This window comes from Saimiri boliviensis, chromosome 3 (genome assembly GCF_048565385.1).
Source record: "Saimiri boliviensis isolate mSaiBol1 chromosome 3, mSaiBol1.pri, whole genome shotgun sequence".
Taxonomy (NCBI): domain Eukaryota; kingdom Metazoa; phylum Chordata; class Mammalia; order Primates; family Cebidae; genus Saimiri; species Saimiri boliviensis.
In genome coordinates, this window is record NC_133451.1 from 54,507,195 (window position 1) to 54,525,281 (window position 18,087).

Genomic DNA, 18,087 nt, shown 5'->3' on the forward strand with positions numbered 1-18,087 from the left:
TTCTGTTATTAGAATATGCACATGTTATTTAAATAATATTATTACAATTGTTTTTACATTTACATCAATTTTCATGAAATCCAAATAAATTGTTTGTGAGGACCAACAATTCACTTGATTGCATATTTAAAGTCCAAGTCTTCAGCTATGTTTGTGTCTTCACTTTGCACTATGCAAGTGTCTGTTGTGATAATAAGTAATAAACTTGTATCCTCACCATTGGAGGTTGCCCCAAAGACAAAGCAGAAACAGTAATATGAAAATATTTAGAGCAGTGTTTTGTTGATCATGCCAGATTCCCGCCCTACCCCCAATAAATCTCACATCTAGAAGGATGGATTGGATCGTCTGTCATGGAGGATAATACAAGAAATGTATTTAATTAGTATTTTAAAATGGCTCTTAGGGTTACAATAGCTTCACATCACCTTTTAACCTCCCTGTAGCGAGTCTTTCACAATGAATGACTATTTGTGTGTGAGATTAGAGAACCTAAGTCTTCCAAACATCAGCAGAATCCAGTTCATGCAGCTGCCTGGACTCTGGAGGCCAGTAGGTGTTCCAAGTTTAGATGCACCTGTGATGATTTCATGTGGGACCAAAAAAATAAAAATAAAATAAAAACAGAATCAGAGTAGAATGTAATTATCCTAACATCTCAGTCTATATCATATAGAGACCAAATAATTCAAGTGTGCAGACTTCTTGCAGTAACTTGTGTATTCAATTGCATTCTCAAGCTTTGGAGTAGAGGAACGCAAAAAGCAGATTGATGCAACTATCATATATTTTCTTCCCCAGGCTCATTCATTTATGTCAGTGAGGACTGAGGAATGTTGAGAATTCAAATGATGGGTATGGTTGGATGGGCATATTTTAAGTCAAGAAAAAAAATGATGTTTTAAGGATTTTGCTCACTGATAATTATAAAAGAAACTAGTAAGAGCTAAGCTATTTAACTCCTATATTTTGCTGGTTCTAATATGTTGTAGAAGGTAGAGCAATGGATCTCAAGTCTGACAGATTATCAGAATTTTCAAGGGAGTTTTTAATTTTTATATGTTTTACAATGTTTTCCAGAACAATTCACAGTCTTCTATATTAGGGTCTCCAGGTGCCTCTTTGGACAATGGTCCATGGGGGATTCTATTCTCAGTCAAGTTAGGAAAACATTAGTCTCGAAAATGACTTTATTATGTGGCCAACTGATTCCTAAGGATATGTAGATTTTACGATTATATTGCTTTTCTGATTTTTTTTTAATTTATTTCTATTTATTTATTTATTTTTTTATTGCATTTTAGGTTTTGGGGTACATTGAAGAACGTGCAAGATTGTTGCATAGGTACACACACAATAATGTGATTTGCTGCCTTCCTCCCCTTCACCTGTATCTGGCATTTCTCCCTATGCTATCTCTCCCCAACTCCCCAACCCCAACTGTCCCTCCCCTATTTCCCCACAACAGGCCCCAGTGTGTAGTGCTCCCCTCCCTGTGTCCATGTGTTCTCATTGTTCAACACCAGCCTATGAGTGAGAACATGCAGTGTTTGATTTTCTGCTCTTGTGTCAGTTTGCTGAGAATGACGGTTTCCAGGTTCATCCATGTTCCTATAAAGGACACAAACTCATCATTTTTGAGGGCTGCATAATATTCCATGGTGTATATGTGCCACATTTTTCCTATCCAGTCTATCATCAATTGGCATTTGGGTTGGTTCCAGGTCTTTGCTATTGTATACAGTGCTGCAGTGAACATTCGTGTGCATGTTCCCTTATATTAGAACGATTTATAATTCTTTGGCTATATACCCAGTAATGGGATTGCTGGGTCAAATGGAATTTCTATTTCTAAGTCTTTGAGGAATCACCACACTGTCTTCCACAATGGTTGAACTAATTTACACTCCCACCAACAGTGTAAAAGCGTTCCTATTTCTCCATACCCTCTCCAGCATCTGTTGTCTCCAGATTTTTTACTGATTGCCGTTTGAACTGGCATGAGATGGTATCTCAATGTAGTTTTGATTTCCATTTCTCTAATGACCAGTGATGATGAGCATTTTTTCATATGTTTGTTGGCCTCATGTATGTCTTCTTTTGTAAAGTGTCTGTTCCTATCCTTCACCCATTTTTGAATAGGCTTGTTTGTTTCTTTCTTGTAAATCTGTTTTAGTTCTTTGTAGATTCTGGATATCAGTGCTTTGTCAGATGCAAAAATTTGTAGACTGCAAAAATATTTTTTCCCATTCTGTTGGTTGCCGATTCACACTAATGATTGTTTCTTTTGCCATGCAGAAGCTGTGAAATTTGGTTAGGTCCCATTTGTCTATTTTGGCTTTTGTTGCCAATGCTTTTGGTGTTTTGGTCATGAAGTCCTTGCCTATGCCTATGTCCTGAATGGTTTTGCCTAGATTTTCTTCTAGAGTTTTTATGGCATTAAGTCTTATGTTTAAGTCGTTAATCCATCTGGAATTAATTTTAGTGTAAGGTGTCAGGAAGGCGTCCAGTTTCTGCTTTCTGCACATGGCTAGCCAGTTTTCCCAACACCGTTTATTAAACAGGGAATCTTTTCCCCATTGCTTGTTTTTGTCAGGTTTCTCAAAGATTGGATGGTTGTAGATATGTTGTATTGCTTCTGAGGCCTCTGTTCTGTTTCATTGGTCTATATCTCTGTTTTGGTACCAGTATCATGTAGTTTTGATTACAGTAGTTTTGTAGTATAGTTTGAAGTGTAGTAGTGTGATGCCTCCTGCTTTGTTATTTTTGCTTAGAATTGACTTGGTTATGTGGGCTCTCTTTTGGTTCCATATGAAGTGTAAGATGTTTTTTTCCAGTTCTGTGAAGAAGGTCATTGGTAGCTTTATGGGGATAGCATTGAATCTGTAAATTACTTTGGGCAGTATGGCCATTTTCACGATATTGATTCTCCCTAACCATGAAGATGGAGTGTTTCTCCATCTGTTTGTGTCCTCTCTTATTTTGTTGAGCCATGGCTTGTAGTTCTCCATGAAGAGTTCCTTTACATTCCTTGTTAGTTGTATTCTCAGGTATTTTATTCTCTTTGTAGCAATTGTGAATGGCAGTTTGTCCTTGATTTGGCTCTCTTTAAGTCTGTTATTGGTGTATAGGAATGCTTCTGATTTTAGCACATTGATTTTGTATCCTGAGACTTTGCTGAAGTTGCTTATCAGTTTCAGGAGATTTTGGGCTGAGATGATGGGATCTTCTAGATATACAATCATGTCATCTGCAAATAGAGACAATTTGATTTCCTCCTTTACTCTTTGAATACCCTTTATTTCCTTTTCTTGCCTGGTTGCTCTGGCTAGAACTTCCAGTACTGTATTGAACAGGAGTGGTGAGAGAGGGCATCCTTGTCTAGTGCCAGATTTCAAAGGGAATGCTTCCAGGTTTTGCCCATTCAGTATGATAATGGCTGTTGTTTTGTTGTAAATATCTTTTATTATTTTGAGATACACTCCATCAATACCTAGCTTATTGAGGGTTTATAGAATAAAGGGCTGTTGAATTTTTTCAAAGGCCTTTTTCTGCATCTATTGAGATAATCATGTGGTTTTTGTCTTTGGTTCTGTTTATGTGGTGAATTACGTTTATAGACTTGTGTATGTTGAACCAGCCTTGCATCCCCAGGATGAATCTTACTTGATCATGGTGGATAAGCTTTTTGATGTGCTGTTGAAATTGGCTTGCCCATATTTTATTGAAGATTTTTGCATCTATGTCTATCATGGATATTGGCCTGAAGTTTTCTTTTTTTGTTGAGTCTCTGCAGGGTATTGGTATCAGGATGATGTTTGTCTCATAAAATGATTTGGGAAGGATTCCCTCTTTTTGGATTATTTAGAATAGTTTCAGAAGAAGTGGTACCAGCTCCTCTTTTTATGTCTGGTAGAATTCGGCTGTGAACCCATCTGGGCCTGGCCTTTTTTTGGGTGGTAGGCTCTTAATTGCTGCCTCAACTTCAGGCCTTGTTATTGGTCTATTTGGGGTTTTTACTTCTTCTGGTTTAGGCTTGGGAGTGGCTCTTAATTACTGCCTCAACTTCAGACCTTGTTATTGGTCTATTCAAGGTTTTTACTTCTTCAGGTTTAGGCTTGGGAGGAGGCAAGTGTCCAGAAATTTATCCATTTTTTTCTAGGTTTACTAGTTTATGTGCATAGAATTTTTGTAATAATCTCTGATGATGGTTTGAATTTCTGTGGAATCTGTGGTGATATTCCCTTTATTGTTTTTTATTGCATCTATTTGGCTGTTCTCTCTTTTCTTTTTTATTAATCTGGCTAGTGGTCTGTCTATTTTGTTGATTTTTTTCTAAAAAACAGTTCCTGGATTTTTTGAAGTTTTTTTTGTGTCTCTATCTCCTTCAGTTCTGCTCTGATCTTAATTATTTCTTGTCTTCTGCTAGGTTTTGAGGGGTTTTTTTTTCTTGTCCCCCTAGCTCTTTCAATTTTGACAATAGGGTATCAATTTTAGATCTCTCCTTGCTTCTCATGTGGGCACTTATTGCTGTATATTTTCCTCTAGAGACTGCTTTAAATGTGTCCCAGAGATTCTGGTGTGTTGTGTCTTCATTCTCACTGGTTTCAAAGAACATCTTTCTTTCTGCCTTCATTTCATTGTCTATCCAGTCAACATTCAAGAGCCAGTTGTTCCATTTCCGTGAAGCTGTGTGGTTCTGATTTAGTTTCTGCATTCTGAGTTCTAACTCAATTGCACTGTGGTCTGAGAGACTGTTATGATTTTTTTTGCATTTGCTGAGGAGTGATTTACTTCCAATTATGTGGTCAATTTTAGAGTAAGTGTGATGTGGTGGATTTGGGGTGGAGAGTTCTGTAAATGTCTATTAGGTTTGCTTGTTCCAGGTCTTAGTTCAAGTCCTGGATATCCTTGTTAATTTTCTGTCTGGTTGATCTGTCTAATATTGACAATGCGGTGTTAAAGTCTCCCACTACACTATTATTGTGTGGGAGTCTAAGTCTCTTTGTAAGTCATTAAGAACTTGCCTTATGCATCTGGGTGCTCCTGTATTCAGTGCATATATATTTAGGATTGTTAGATCTTCTCGTTGCATTTTTTTTTTACCATTATGTAATGTCCTTCTTTGTCTCTTTTGATCTTTGTTGCTTTAAAGTTTATTTTATCAGAGATGAAAATTGCAACTCCTGCTTTTTTTGCTTTCCATTTACTTGGTAAATCTTTCTCCATCCCTTCATTTTGAGCCTTTGTGTATCTTTGCATGTGAGATGGGTTTCCTGGATACAGCACATCGATGGGTTTTGGCTTTTTATTCAATTTGCCAGTCTGTGCCTTTTGATTGGTGCATTTAGTCCATTTATATTTAGGGTTAATATTGTTATGTGTGAATTTGATGCTGCCATTTTGATGCTAGCCAGCTGTTTTGCCCTTTAGTTGATTCAGATTCTTCATTGTGTTGATGCTCTTTACCATTTGGTATGTTTTTGGAGTGGCTGGTGCTGGTTGTTCCTTTCTATGTATAGAGCCTTTTTCAGGAGCTTTTGTAAAGCAGGTCTGGTGGTGATGAAATCTCTGAGTACTTGCCTGTTTGCAAAGGATTTTATTTTTCCTTCGCTTATGAAGCTTAGTTTGGCTGGATATAAGATTCTAGATTGAAAGTTCTTTTCTTTAAGGATGTTGAATATTGGCCCTCACTCTCTTCTTGCTTGTAGGGTTTCTGCTGAGAGATCTGCTGTGAGTCTGATGGGTTTTCCTTTGTGGGTAACTTGACCTTTCTCTCTGGCTGAATATCTTTGTGGTGTTTTCTATATTTCCTGGACTTGAATATTGGCCTGCCTTGCTAGGTTGGGGAAATTTTCCTGTATAATATCTTGAAGAGTATTTTCCAGCTTAGATTCACTCTCTTCATCACATTCAGGTACGCCTATCAAACGTAAATTAGGTCTTTTCACATAGTATCACATTTCTTGGAGACTTTGCTCATTCCTTTTTACCCTTTTCTCTCTAATCTTGCTTCTTCTTTTTTTTTTTTATTTCATTGAGTTGATCTTCAACCTCTGATATCCTTTCTTCTGTTTTGTCAATTCAGCTGTCAAAACTTGTACATGCTTTGCGAAGTTCTTGTTTTGTGTTTTTCAGCTCCATCAATTCACTTATATTTCTCTCTAAGTTGTCGATTCTCGTTAGCATTTTGTCAGAGTTTTTTTTTTTTTTTTTTTTTTTTTTTTCAACATTCTTAGTTTCTTTGCATTGGGTTAGAACATGTTATTTTAGCTCACAGAAGTTTCTTATTACCCACCTTCTGAAGTCTGATTCTTTCATTTCATCACACTCATTCTCCATCCAGCCTTGTTCCTTTGCTGGTGAGGAGTTGTGATCTCTTGTATGAAGAGAGGTGTTTTCATTATTTTTTTCACTGATTTCTTCTCATGTTTGTGGATTTATCCACCTGTTGTCTTTGTAGTTGCTGACTTTCAGATTGGGTCTCTGAGTGAACTTCCAATTTGTGGATGATGAAGTTATTTCTGTTTCTTAGCTTTCCTTCTAACAGACTGGCCCCTCTGGTGTAGGGCTGTTGAGGTCCACTCCAGACCCTGCTTGCCTGGTGATCACCTGCAGCAGCTGCAGAACAGTAACGGTTGCCACCAGTTTCTTCTGCTGCTATCTTTGTCCCAGAAGGATACCTGCCTAATGTCAGTCTCTTCTCTCCTTTATCAGGTGACTCTTTGGATATATGGGGGTCAGGGAGCTGCTTGAGGAAACAGTCTTTCCTTTAGGGGAGCTCAAATGCTAAGCTGCGAGCTCTGTTTGTTCAGAGCTGCTGAGCAGGTACATTAGGTCTGCTGCAGCAGAACTCATAAACTCCTCTTTCCGCCCCCCCTCCCCGCCACGTGTTCTGTCCCAGGGAGTTAGGGCTTTATTTATGAGTTTCTGTTGTGCTGCTGCCTTTTTTTTTTCCAGGGCTGCCCTGCACAGCAAGGAAGCAGCCTAATCACTGTCTGCCTGCAGAGGCTTTGCTAAGCTGCTATGGGCTCCACCCAGCTGCCCTGTAATCTTCCCTGCAGTCCAGTTTATATGGGTGTAGTTAGAACTGCCTTGGCAATGATGGCCCACCTCTGTAACGGTGGACTCTTTCTGTAATGGCAGGTTGTCTTGGCAATGGCAGGCTACCTCAGCAATGGCAGACTACCTCTGTAGTGGTGGAGTGCCTCGGTAGTGGCAGACGCCCCTCCCCCACAGAGCTGGACAGTCCCAGATTCAGCTGTGCTTGCTGTGAAACTCTCAACCCAGAGCGTTTCCAATTGCTGTTTTGTTTGTTTGTTTGTTTGTTTGTTTGTTTTTGTGGGGGTGGGACCAACTGAGCCTGATCACCTGGCTCCCTGCCTCAGAGCCTTTTTTTTTTAGTTGAACAGTAGACTCTCTCCCAGGTGTTCCAGTCACCTGTTGAAAAGATGAGGGATCTGTTTGATTTCCTGTGCAGCAGCTCACTGTGTCAGCTCAAACAGTGGCGCTGAGATTTGTGGTGTTTTTTTCCTCAGGAATCTCCTAGCTTGGCTCCCTGTTTCAGTCCCCTTTTAAAACAGATGAATGGGTGACTCTGCCATCTTGGGGCTCCAATCGCCAGCTAAAAGGGCACCAGGACCAGTGTATTTTGTACAGAGAACTGCTGCTTCAAGGTGCCGGCAAAGCATCTGCGCCAGCCAAAACAGCCATGCTGGCAATCCATGAGGTTCCTCCGCCTGCGAGTCTCCTGGTCTGTGGGCAATAAAAATTCATCTGGAAATGCAGTGTCCACTCACCCTCTGCACTTTCATTGGGAGCTGAAATCCTAATCTCTTCCTAGTCAGCCATCCTGAATCTCTAGCCCTTTTCTGATTTTATATAAGTTGTTTTTAATGAATCAGTTTTAATCTTAACTTAGATTTCAAAAATTTTCTCACTACATTTAAATGTGTTTAATTATATCCTTAAGAATTTAGAATCTACATTTTATGCTTTAGCATGTATGGGGGACTTTTTTAAAAAACACCTCACCTCATGATTTTTGTATTGAAGACACCTTAACTAATTATTTGTATTGGAATCAATTTCAAAGAAAATTTAAAATTTTATACTGCTTAGATGCATGTGGATAAACACAGACTCCTTTCTCTAAGCTTCTAGTTTCTCATCCTGGTTTTCTTAAACATAAACAAAGCTTCTATAAATGTTGCTTGGATTTATTTTGTCTTGGTCCTCCAGAGAGACAGAATAAATAGGAGATACACTCACAGACACATACAGACACACATACATATATAATGTGTATGTAGATAGATGTAAGAAAAGAAATTTAATAGAGGTATTGGCTCATGCAGCTATAGGGGCTGAGAAGTCTCACAAAAGTCTTCGTAAGCTGTAGAACCAGGGAGGCTGCCAATGTGGCTCAAAGTGTGAAGGCCTCAGAGTCAGGAAAGCCTATGTTATAATCCTCAGTCTGAGCTAAAGGCCTGAGAACCCAGAGGGAGATGGAGTCTGGTGCAAAAGTCCCAGGTCCAAAGGCTGCAGAGCCTGGAGTTCCAATGTCCATAAGAAGGAGAAGAAGTGGGTGTTGAACAATGAGAACACATGGACATAGGGAGGGGGGCATCACACACTGGGGTCTCTTGTTGGGGGCTAGCGGATGTATAAGGGTAAGTGGGGAGGCAGGGGAGGGATAACTTGGAGAGACATGCCAGATATAGGTGACAGGGAGACTGGAGGCAGCAAATCACATTGCCATATACGTACCTATGCAACAATCCTGCATGATCTGCACATGTACCCCACCACCTAAAGTACAAAAAAAAAAAAAAAAAAAAAAGGAAGAAGAAGAAGGAGGAGGAGGGGGGAAAAATGTCCCAGATGCCCCAGTTCTAAAAGAGAGGGAGAAGGAAATTGTTTTCTTTTGTTCTATTTGAACCCTCAGACAATTGGATGTTGCTCCTCCATAATGAAGAGAGATATTCTCCATTCAGTCCACTGATTTATTCCAGTCTCCTCTGGAAACACCCTCACAGACACATTCAGAAATAACACTTTGCCAGTTATTTAGTTATTCCTGAATCCAGTCGAGTTGACTTGACTGGATTTATGCATTTGTTCACTGAGTGAACAAATGCATAAATCAATGAACTTCCCCTAGTTAGTCATTGAAAATTTATTGCGTCCTAAGTGATTTGTCTAGCTTTGTGCAATAGTTTTTATTGCTAGGCTACACGAAGAATACAACCTTATGATTGCTTTTACAAAGTTACCAGTTGGAAATTTTAGTTTGTTTGATTTCTTCGTTTTTCTCTTACTTATTTTTCTTTATTTCTTTTTACTTTATTCTTTTTGATTTCTCTCTTTTAACTTATAAATGGACCCCTGTATCTTTATAGCCCTGATTTCAGCCTTAATCGAATTATCAAACCCTAGTAGAGAATTAAAATGTAATAATAAAGAACTACTCCTATTTATTTCAGGGATTTGTGCATGCATCCCTAAATATGGTTCATGAATAAAATGACATGATATACCAAATTTGTTTGAGGAGTCAGAAGACTTGTGAGAAAAGACCAAGAAAACAAACACATACAGATATATGAAAACCTTCAACCTGTTTCTGTTGCTGAAGTTCAGATGTATCTCAAAATCCAAAAAATTGTTGAGGTGACTGGACACATGTCTGTTTTTCAAGGGGAATAACAGGTTTATGAGAAGCAACTCATTCTAAGAAAGAAACATAATGATCCTTATCTAATAACAAAGCCTTAGTCATTGATGAAAAGTAGAAAAAGTTTTTTTTTTTTTTTTCTTTTCTTTATTTTTATTTTTTAGTAGCTGGGATTATAGGCACGTGCCACCATGCCCAGCCAATTTTTTGTATTTTTGGTAAAGTTGGTATTTCACTGTTTTAGCCAGGATGGCCTCAATCTCCTTACCTCCTGACTCACCTGCCAAGCTTCCCAAAGTGCTGGGATTACAGGCGTGAGCCACCATGCCCAGCCGATAATTTTAATACAGGGAAGTGACTGCTTTTGAAATCCATTCTTAACTCAACCTCTTGGCCTTACCTCTGGCATAAAGTGAAAGGGCTGAAAGTAGCCCAAAAATATTTATTTATTTTTGTGAAAGAATATGTAATTGAGTATATATAACAATATTTAGCATATGGTATCTGGTTCATTATTCAATTTATATGAAGACAAGAATGACTACTGTCAGATAGTATGAACTATTTTATCTGGAATTTATTATAATTAGTTATGATTGAAATAGTCTCTCTAGATTCATTCATTTATAGAGTTAACAGATATTTTCAGTTTTCTGCAATACTTCAAGCTCTGAGATAGGCTTTACTGTCTCAGTAATTTAAAAATAATAATGAAGAGTTAAACTATTACAAAATTGCCACAAAAATAGAAAACACAGACATTTAAGATAAAATTATGGGGTCTTTCCCACTTCTACAAAAAATGAAGTAAATTCTAAGTCAGATCCTAGGAATGAATTAATACTTGGCCATGGAAAACAATAGGGACACAAGAATGAATACTGATAAAATGTTTCTGGCAAGGAAAGAAAGAAAGAGAAAGCACTATATATTAAGCACCTTATGAAGGGAAAGACCATGACCAAAACAAACATTTAAAGATGTTATTTGTAATAGCAAGGTGATTAGTGTCACACATACACACACACACAAACACATAAAGTGTTACACATTTATGAATGTACAAGCTAAATATTGATGAAACCACACACTGAGAAAAGCTGATAACTCTGAAGCATGTAAGAGATTTTCAGGAGTTTAGTATTCTATGCTACAGTTAATGATAGCTCTTTAATCTCAATGTCATCCAAGAGAGTTCTTTGATGTATAACACTAGCAAAAGGTAGATTAGATAGTTGACAGATAGATAGATAGATAGATAGATAGATAGATGATAGAGAGATGATAGATAGACAGATGACAGATAGATAGATAGACCCACTGCATTTTTTTTTCTTTCTTCCCACTAAGTGTTTTCTATTTTTGTATGCCTAGTGAATACTGATGGTGTAGCTGGAAAGAAAAACTCACAAGTTTCCTACAGTAAACATATCTTGAAGTACCAGGCAAAGAGCAAGATCCATTTCTCAGAGAACTATGCTGCATGGTCTATGTGTGTGACTCTTGACCCTGCTCCTAATCACAATATAATGACTGGAAATGATTCCCTGACAAACACAGGGCCAATTAGATTCTTTCTCCATGATATATGGATTCAGATACATCTGACAATTTGCCATCTTTTAACCTCTTAAAATGAAACTTGTAACCTATGAATCTTTATGTGCTATGAAACACCCAACATTTTAAAGAATGTACTCTTATTTAGCAAACACTTATAATGTGCTCACCGTGTGCCACTTCTTATTCCACTAAGCATGTAGAGAATAGAAATAAGAGGTAAGAAACCATCACAGTCCATAGAAAAAGAAATAAATGGCATGGATAACTGTTTAGCTTCTTAAAATTTTTAGTTTCAGTGTCTAGTTTCTCCTAGAGCCTGAATGTACCAAATAAACGTTTTGCTATTGTTTTCAGTAAGAAAACTTTTATGTTTATAATAAAGCTCTTTTAAATGCATCAAATGTATTTTTGGTATTAAAACAATGTCTAAACCTGACCCTAAAATAACTCTGCACAGATGGAATAGCACTGTTTTTAGATATTATAATTTCTGAGAAATTTAAAAAAATATTAAAAATTACTATATTAATAATCCAATTGTTTTGGCAAATTATCAAATAAAAATTTGCTCATAATCAATATATATTTAGGAAGCTGAATTTCTCTTTTAAAAATCACCTTAAGAAAGTGATAAGAACTAGTACTTGGAAATAATAAAATATCACTCTAAATTACAATTCACAAAACCTTATTTATGCTTCAACATCCTTAGGAGTGCTACTTCTCTATCTACAAAAAGTGCTTTATAAATATTACTTTACATTCTGAATCATTACATAATAATACAATGTTTAATATAAAATAAACTTATAATCTGGAAATAGCTATTATTTGGAAAAGTTAGAGAAAAAAATGATGAAGTATTTACTTGTGAAGATTTCTGAATTTAGTTTTCATATGACAATTTTCTCAATCCCTCTTACATATGAAAGCTTTTCATATATTGTTTGAAATCTTCACAATTTTCTTTACCTTTTACAGAATAGAAAATAAAGCCAAGAGAATCTCAGTAAATTACTCAAGTACACATAAAATTAAATTCAACTTCAAATTTCATGGTGTGAATTTCTTCATTGTGTCATCCTGGCTTGTGAGGAATTACAGTTGTTTCCTAGTGAAAAAATAATAATTAATAAGAAAAAATACTTAGGTATAACTACTTACAGTTTATAGAAATATCTCTATAATATTTTCTTGCTTAAAATAACTTCAATAACATTCTAGTTTACTAAATGTAAAAGGAAGGGTTGTTTGGTTTACTCTTTTGGAACATATAATTTCTAAAGACAGTAATTCAAAGCACATTTATTAGATACTAACCACATGCCAAAATTCTGAAAACCCAGTAAGCAAGCTAACATTAGGCAAGTCAAGGCTTCTGAAGGGCAAGGTTCTTGAAGTATGAAGCATAAAAAATGGAATAAGTCATTCCACAAATTTTGGTTTGCTATTAAGAAAGAAAGTGAGAGAAAGGTCTCATACATATTTTATTCATTTGTTTTATTGATGGGAAATATTTTGTAGTAGTTCAAGAAAAAAGCTAAATGTAGGATAGTGTTGCAAAGGTATAATATGGCTTTGTTAATTTTTAGTGACCATGCATTAACAAAACAATAACAAAAACAGAGATACTGGTTTGTAACTACTTTAGATGGAATTACACATTTAACAATTAAGAATCACAGACCAAAAAAGTTGCGTTTCATATTTCTACACAGAGTTATCTTAGGCATTCTCTTTGACAGTTTATGCCCACTCTGACACATTACATAGGCACAGATTCCCTGTCAAAACTGAAGAGAAACTTGTCAGTTCTGAATACCATGATCAACTGCCATGCATTCACTCATTCTCTGCTCTGTTTAGACAGATTTATTAATCCCACATACCCTCTGATGGATTTATCTGTACTCACTTTGGTTAAAAGTCACCAGAGCCTCCTTTTAAAACACTCTTCCAGAGTGTATCTTTACTGTTTTACAGTCTTTCCTATTTTTAATCACTGCATATGTTTTTAACATTTCATTTTTCTGCTCCATTGTAATTCATTTATATTTCATTATGTTTTTCATTGGTCTATCATATCTCCATGTCATGTCAACAATTTCCTGTAATAGTTTCATTCTGACCTTTATTGAAGTGTCAGTTTTATGCTTCATACTTTAATCAATATCTATTTAAAAATGTTTTACTGTTGTTCAATGAATAACTTTGTGAACAGAAATTTTGTCATTCTTTATTGCAACAAACTCTGATTGCATGTACCTATTTTTCTAGATGTCAGCTTTCTATCAATGTTCAAGATGTATCTTATTTTCCATCTGTTCAGACAATAATTTTAAATATAATAATATGCCTGTTTTCCTACAGAATACTACTTCAACAGCTAATGTATTTTAAAAGCTTTTACCCCCAATTTACCAAGTTTGAATACATTTTTGAAATAATTCTTGAGTAGAAAAGGCATTTTAGGAAATGATCTTTAAAGAAAGATTTTCGGTTGAACTTATTTCTTTAAGCAAAATATATTTTGTCAAATATTGCTATCATTTATAGCACTTGAATACATTTATTATATTAGTAATGAATTAAAACATTGGCTACTAACCAATTATATACAAATAAATTTTATTCCTTGTCTTTAATAACTTATTGTTGGTGGAAATATAAATTAGTTCAGCCTTGATGGAAGGATTTCTCAGAGAACCAAAACAGAACTATCATCAGACCCAGCAATCCTATTACTGGGTGTATAAACAAAAGGAAAAATGCAGCCATAGAAACAACAAATTATGTCCTTTGCAGCATCATGGATAGATACGAAGGCCATTATCCTAGCAAATTAATGCAGGAATAGAACATCAAATACTGAATGTTTTTACTGATAAGCGGGAGCTAAACATTGAGTACACATGGACATGAAGATGGAAAAATAGACACTGGGGACTAATAGAGTGGGGAGGGAGGAAGTTGGCCATAGGTCAATAAACTGCTTGTTGGGTATTATGCTGATGACCTGGATGAGGGGACCCTAAGCCTCAGCATCACAACATTTGCCCATGTAATAAATCTGAACTTATACCCCCTGAATATAAACGTTGATTTTTTTTTAAATCAAATCTTCATTCACTCAAGTTTTATCACAAGATTATAGCAATTGGCCAGGTGCAGTGGCTCACATCTGTAATTCCAGCACTGTGGGAGGCTGAGGTAGGCGGATCACTTGAGATCAGGAGTTGGAGACCAGCTTGGCCAACATGGTGATCCCCATCTCTACTAAAAATACAAAAATTAGCTGGTTGTGGTGTTATATCACTGTAATACCAGCTACTTGGGAGGCTGAGGCATGAGAATCGCTTGAACTTGGGAGGTGGAGGGTGCAATGAGCCAAGATGGAACCACTGTACTCCAACCTGGGCAACACAGCAATACTCTGTATTAAAAAAAAGATTATAGCAATTGTTTCATATCTTCAGCCTCCTTCTAATTTGAGTTATCTTGCCATTTCCACCATCTGTGCAGTTACTTCCTCCACTGAAGTTTTGAATCACTCCAAGTAATCCATGAGAGTTGTGATCAACTTCTTCAAAACTCCTGTGAATTTTGTTATTTTAACTTCTGACCAGATCCACCAGAGGAATCACTATGGCAGCTGTAGCCTTACAAAATGCATTTCTTTAATGAGACGTAAAACTCAAAAGTACTTTTTGATTCACAGGCTGCAGAATGGATGTTGTGTTAATAGGAATAAGAATATTATTAATTTTCTTGTATATATTTGTCTAGGTACATTGACAATGAACATCAATATTTTGAAATAATTTTTTTTTTCTGAGTGGTAGGTCCAACAGTGGTCTTAAAATATTCAGTAATTCATGCTGTAAACAAACGTGCTATGATTCAAGCTGTGCTGTTCCATTTATAAGACACAGGTAGAGCAGATTGAGCATAATTTTTAAAGTCCTATAATTTTTGGAATAGTACATGAATATTAAGTTGAACTTAAATCACCAGCTGTATTAGCCCCTAACAAGAGAGTCACCCTGTCCTTTAAAGCTTTGAAGCCAGGCATTTATTACTTCTCTTTAGCTATGAAAGTATAAGATGACATCTCCTTTCAACTGAAGGCTGTTTTACTTACATTGAAAATCAGTTGTTTAGCATAGCCACATTTATCAACTGTGTTAGCAGGATCTTCTGGATAACTTGCTGCAACTTCTACATTAGCACTTATTACTCCAACTTTACTTTTCTATTATTCATATGGCTTCTTTCTCTAAACCTCATAAACTATCCTCTGCTAGGTTCCAATAATTCCTCTGCATCTTTCTCACTTTGCTTACCCTTCACGGAATAGAAGAGAGTTAAGGCTTTGCTCTGGATTAGGCTTTGGCTTAAGGGAATGTTGTGGACGGTTTGATCATCTAGCCAGACCACTCAAGCTTTCCCCATATCAGCAATAATGTAGTTTCATTTTCTTTTTATTTGTGTGTTCACTGTAGAACCACTTTTTAACATTTCTTTGGAGACACAGTCTCAGTCTGTTGCCCAGGTTGGAGTTCAGGGGCTCAATCACAGCTCACTGAAGCCTCAGCCTTCCTGGATCAAGTGATTCTCCCACCTCAGCCTCCTGAGTAGCTGAGACTACAGGTGTGCAACACCATACCCCATTATTTAAAAAAAAAAAAGTTGTATAGATGGGGTATTGCCATGTTGCTCTTGCTGTTCTTGAACTGCTAGGCTCAAGTGATTCATCTCCTTGGCCTCCCAGAGTTTTGGAATTGCAGGAACATGTAGTAACTTCTCCTTTGGATACACAACTTGATTAACTGGTGCAAGAGGCCTAGCTTTCAACCTATCTTGGTTTTCCACCTTTCTCACTAAGCTTAATTATTTCTAGCTTTTGATGTAAAATGAGAAATGTGCAACTCTTCCTTTCACTTAAACACTTAGAGGTATTATGGAATAATTAGTTGACCTCATTTCAATATTGTATCTCAGGGAACGGGAAGTCTGAATGGATGGAGAGAAACAGGAGAATGAACAATCAGTGGAGCTGTTAGAACACACAAAACACTTATTAACTTTGCCCTCTTATTTGGGTGCAGTTTGTGACATCACAAAACAATTACGATAGTAACTCCAAAGATCACTGATCACAGATCTCCATTAAAGACATAATAATAATGAAAATATTTGAAATATCATGAAAATTAGTAAAATATAATTCAGAGACATAAAGTAACAATATGCTGTTGGAAACATTATATCAATAGATTTGCTAGATGCAGGGTTGCCACAAAGCTTTAATTTGTAAAAAGCATAATATCAATAAAGCACAACAAAGTGAGTCAAAGTTGAGGTATGCTTGTGCTTGCATGTTGGGAAATTCTGTAGATAACAACTAAAAATAAATTAATGTTAAAATTTATATTATACTTTATTAAAATGCAGAATCCCTTTTATAATTATATCAACCTAAGATCAAAATTCAAACCTGTGAAGATAAATTTGAGGTAATATTCTAGTTATGTGCAGATGTATGTTATTGAATTTGTGGCTATTTGTCATCCTCTCTGGAGGGTACATATTGAATGCTACATTTCTCAAATGTCAGTCAATGCACTATCCTACTCAAATAAAATCAAGTCAAGGCTACACAACTCTCAATTTTTATAGTTCAGTTGTCTGGATTGCTCTACATTGATTTAGTGCACTTTGAAAATTCGTGAAAGTTTTGTGATTTGGGTAATTTTATACAGTATATGCAATCCACTCATTCATGTAAAAAATATTAGCTAGAGTTACAGTGTTTTAAATTTAAGAGAGATAGAAGAGAAAAAAATTACCTCTGACTTTTGTTGTTCTATATTAATGTGGACGGCAATTTGAACAAATATTGAGAATGTTGAGAATGATAGTCAAAGAACAAATTACTGTTCCAATGGCATTATATTACAAAACCATAAATTATGTAATACCGAAGAGTAAGAATAATTTTGTGGAAATTCATTACAATTCTTTTATCTACTTACTTATTCAAGTCAAATACTTGGAAGGCATATTTAATTCTTCATCTTTCTACATCTGATAAACCATCGAATCCTACATTCTCTTTCTAAATGTCTTCCTAATCCACCGTTTTTGATCAAGCTCATTATTGGATGCACAGGACACAAGTAGGTCATGACCTGAGCTCAAGATGCCTTGTCAACCTAATGGTGCTGCCATTGTGGACACTAGATGCTGGAGGGAGACTTAGAAGATCTTAAAGAGGGTACTTCAAGTTCCAGCTCTCAGAGCCACATACCAGTTTTCCTTTCCTCTTCCTGAAACATCATCATCCCATCTCTTATCTCAGTGCCCCTACAGTATCCTCCTCCTAACTCTTCTTTCAAAACACACATCTCCCAGCCCTTATTTCATTCTCTTCATGTCCTCAAGAGTGAGTTCTCTCACATAAACAGTCATTTAATCTTGTCTGAGATCATTCAAACTTTCCACTTTCCTCAGAACAAAAACCTAAAATCCTTATCTTTACCTAAAGGAAATTCAGCTGTTGTCTAACATTCTAGTCTTATTTCATTTATCGTTTTCCCTTTCCCTCCCTTTTTTACTACCACCTTTTGTACTTTTATGTGTGTGTTCTTTAATAAATTGGGCTTTATTTACTTTTTTTTAAAGAGGAAGCTGCAAGGCCATCCACCACCCACTGCATCTCCTCTATCTGCACTTGAATTCCTTCTAATACGAAGGGAGATTTCATGTTTTCTCAGACTGAGTGAGGTCCAACTCTCACTCACATTTGTAGCACTTCACATTTTATTCTTATCCCTTTATAATGATCT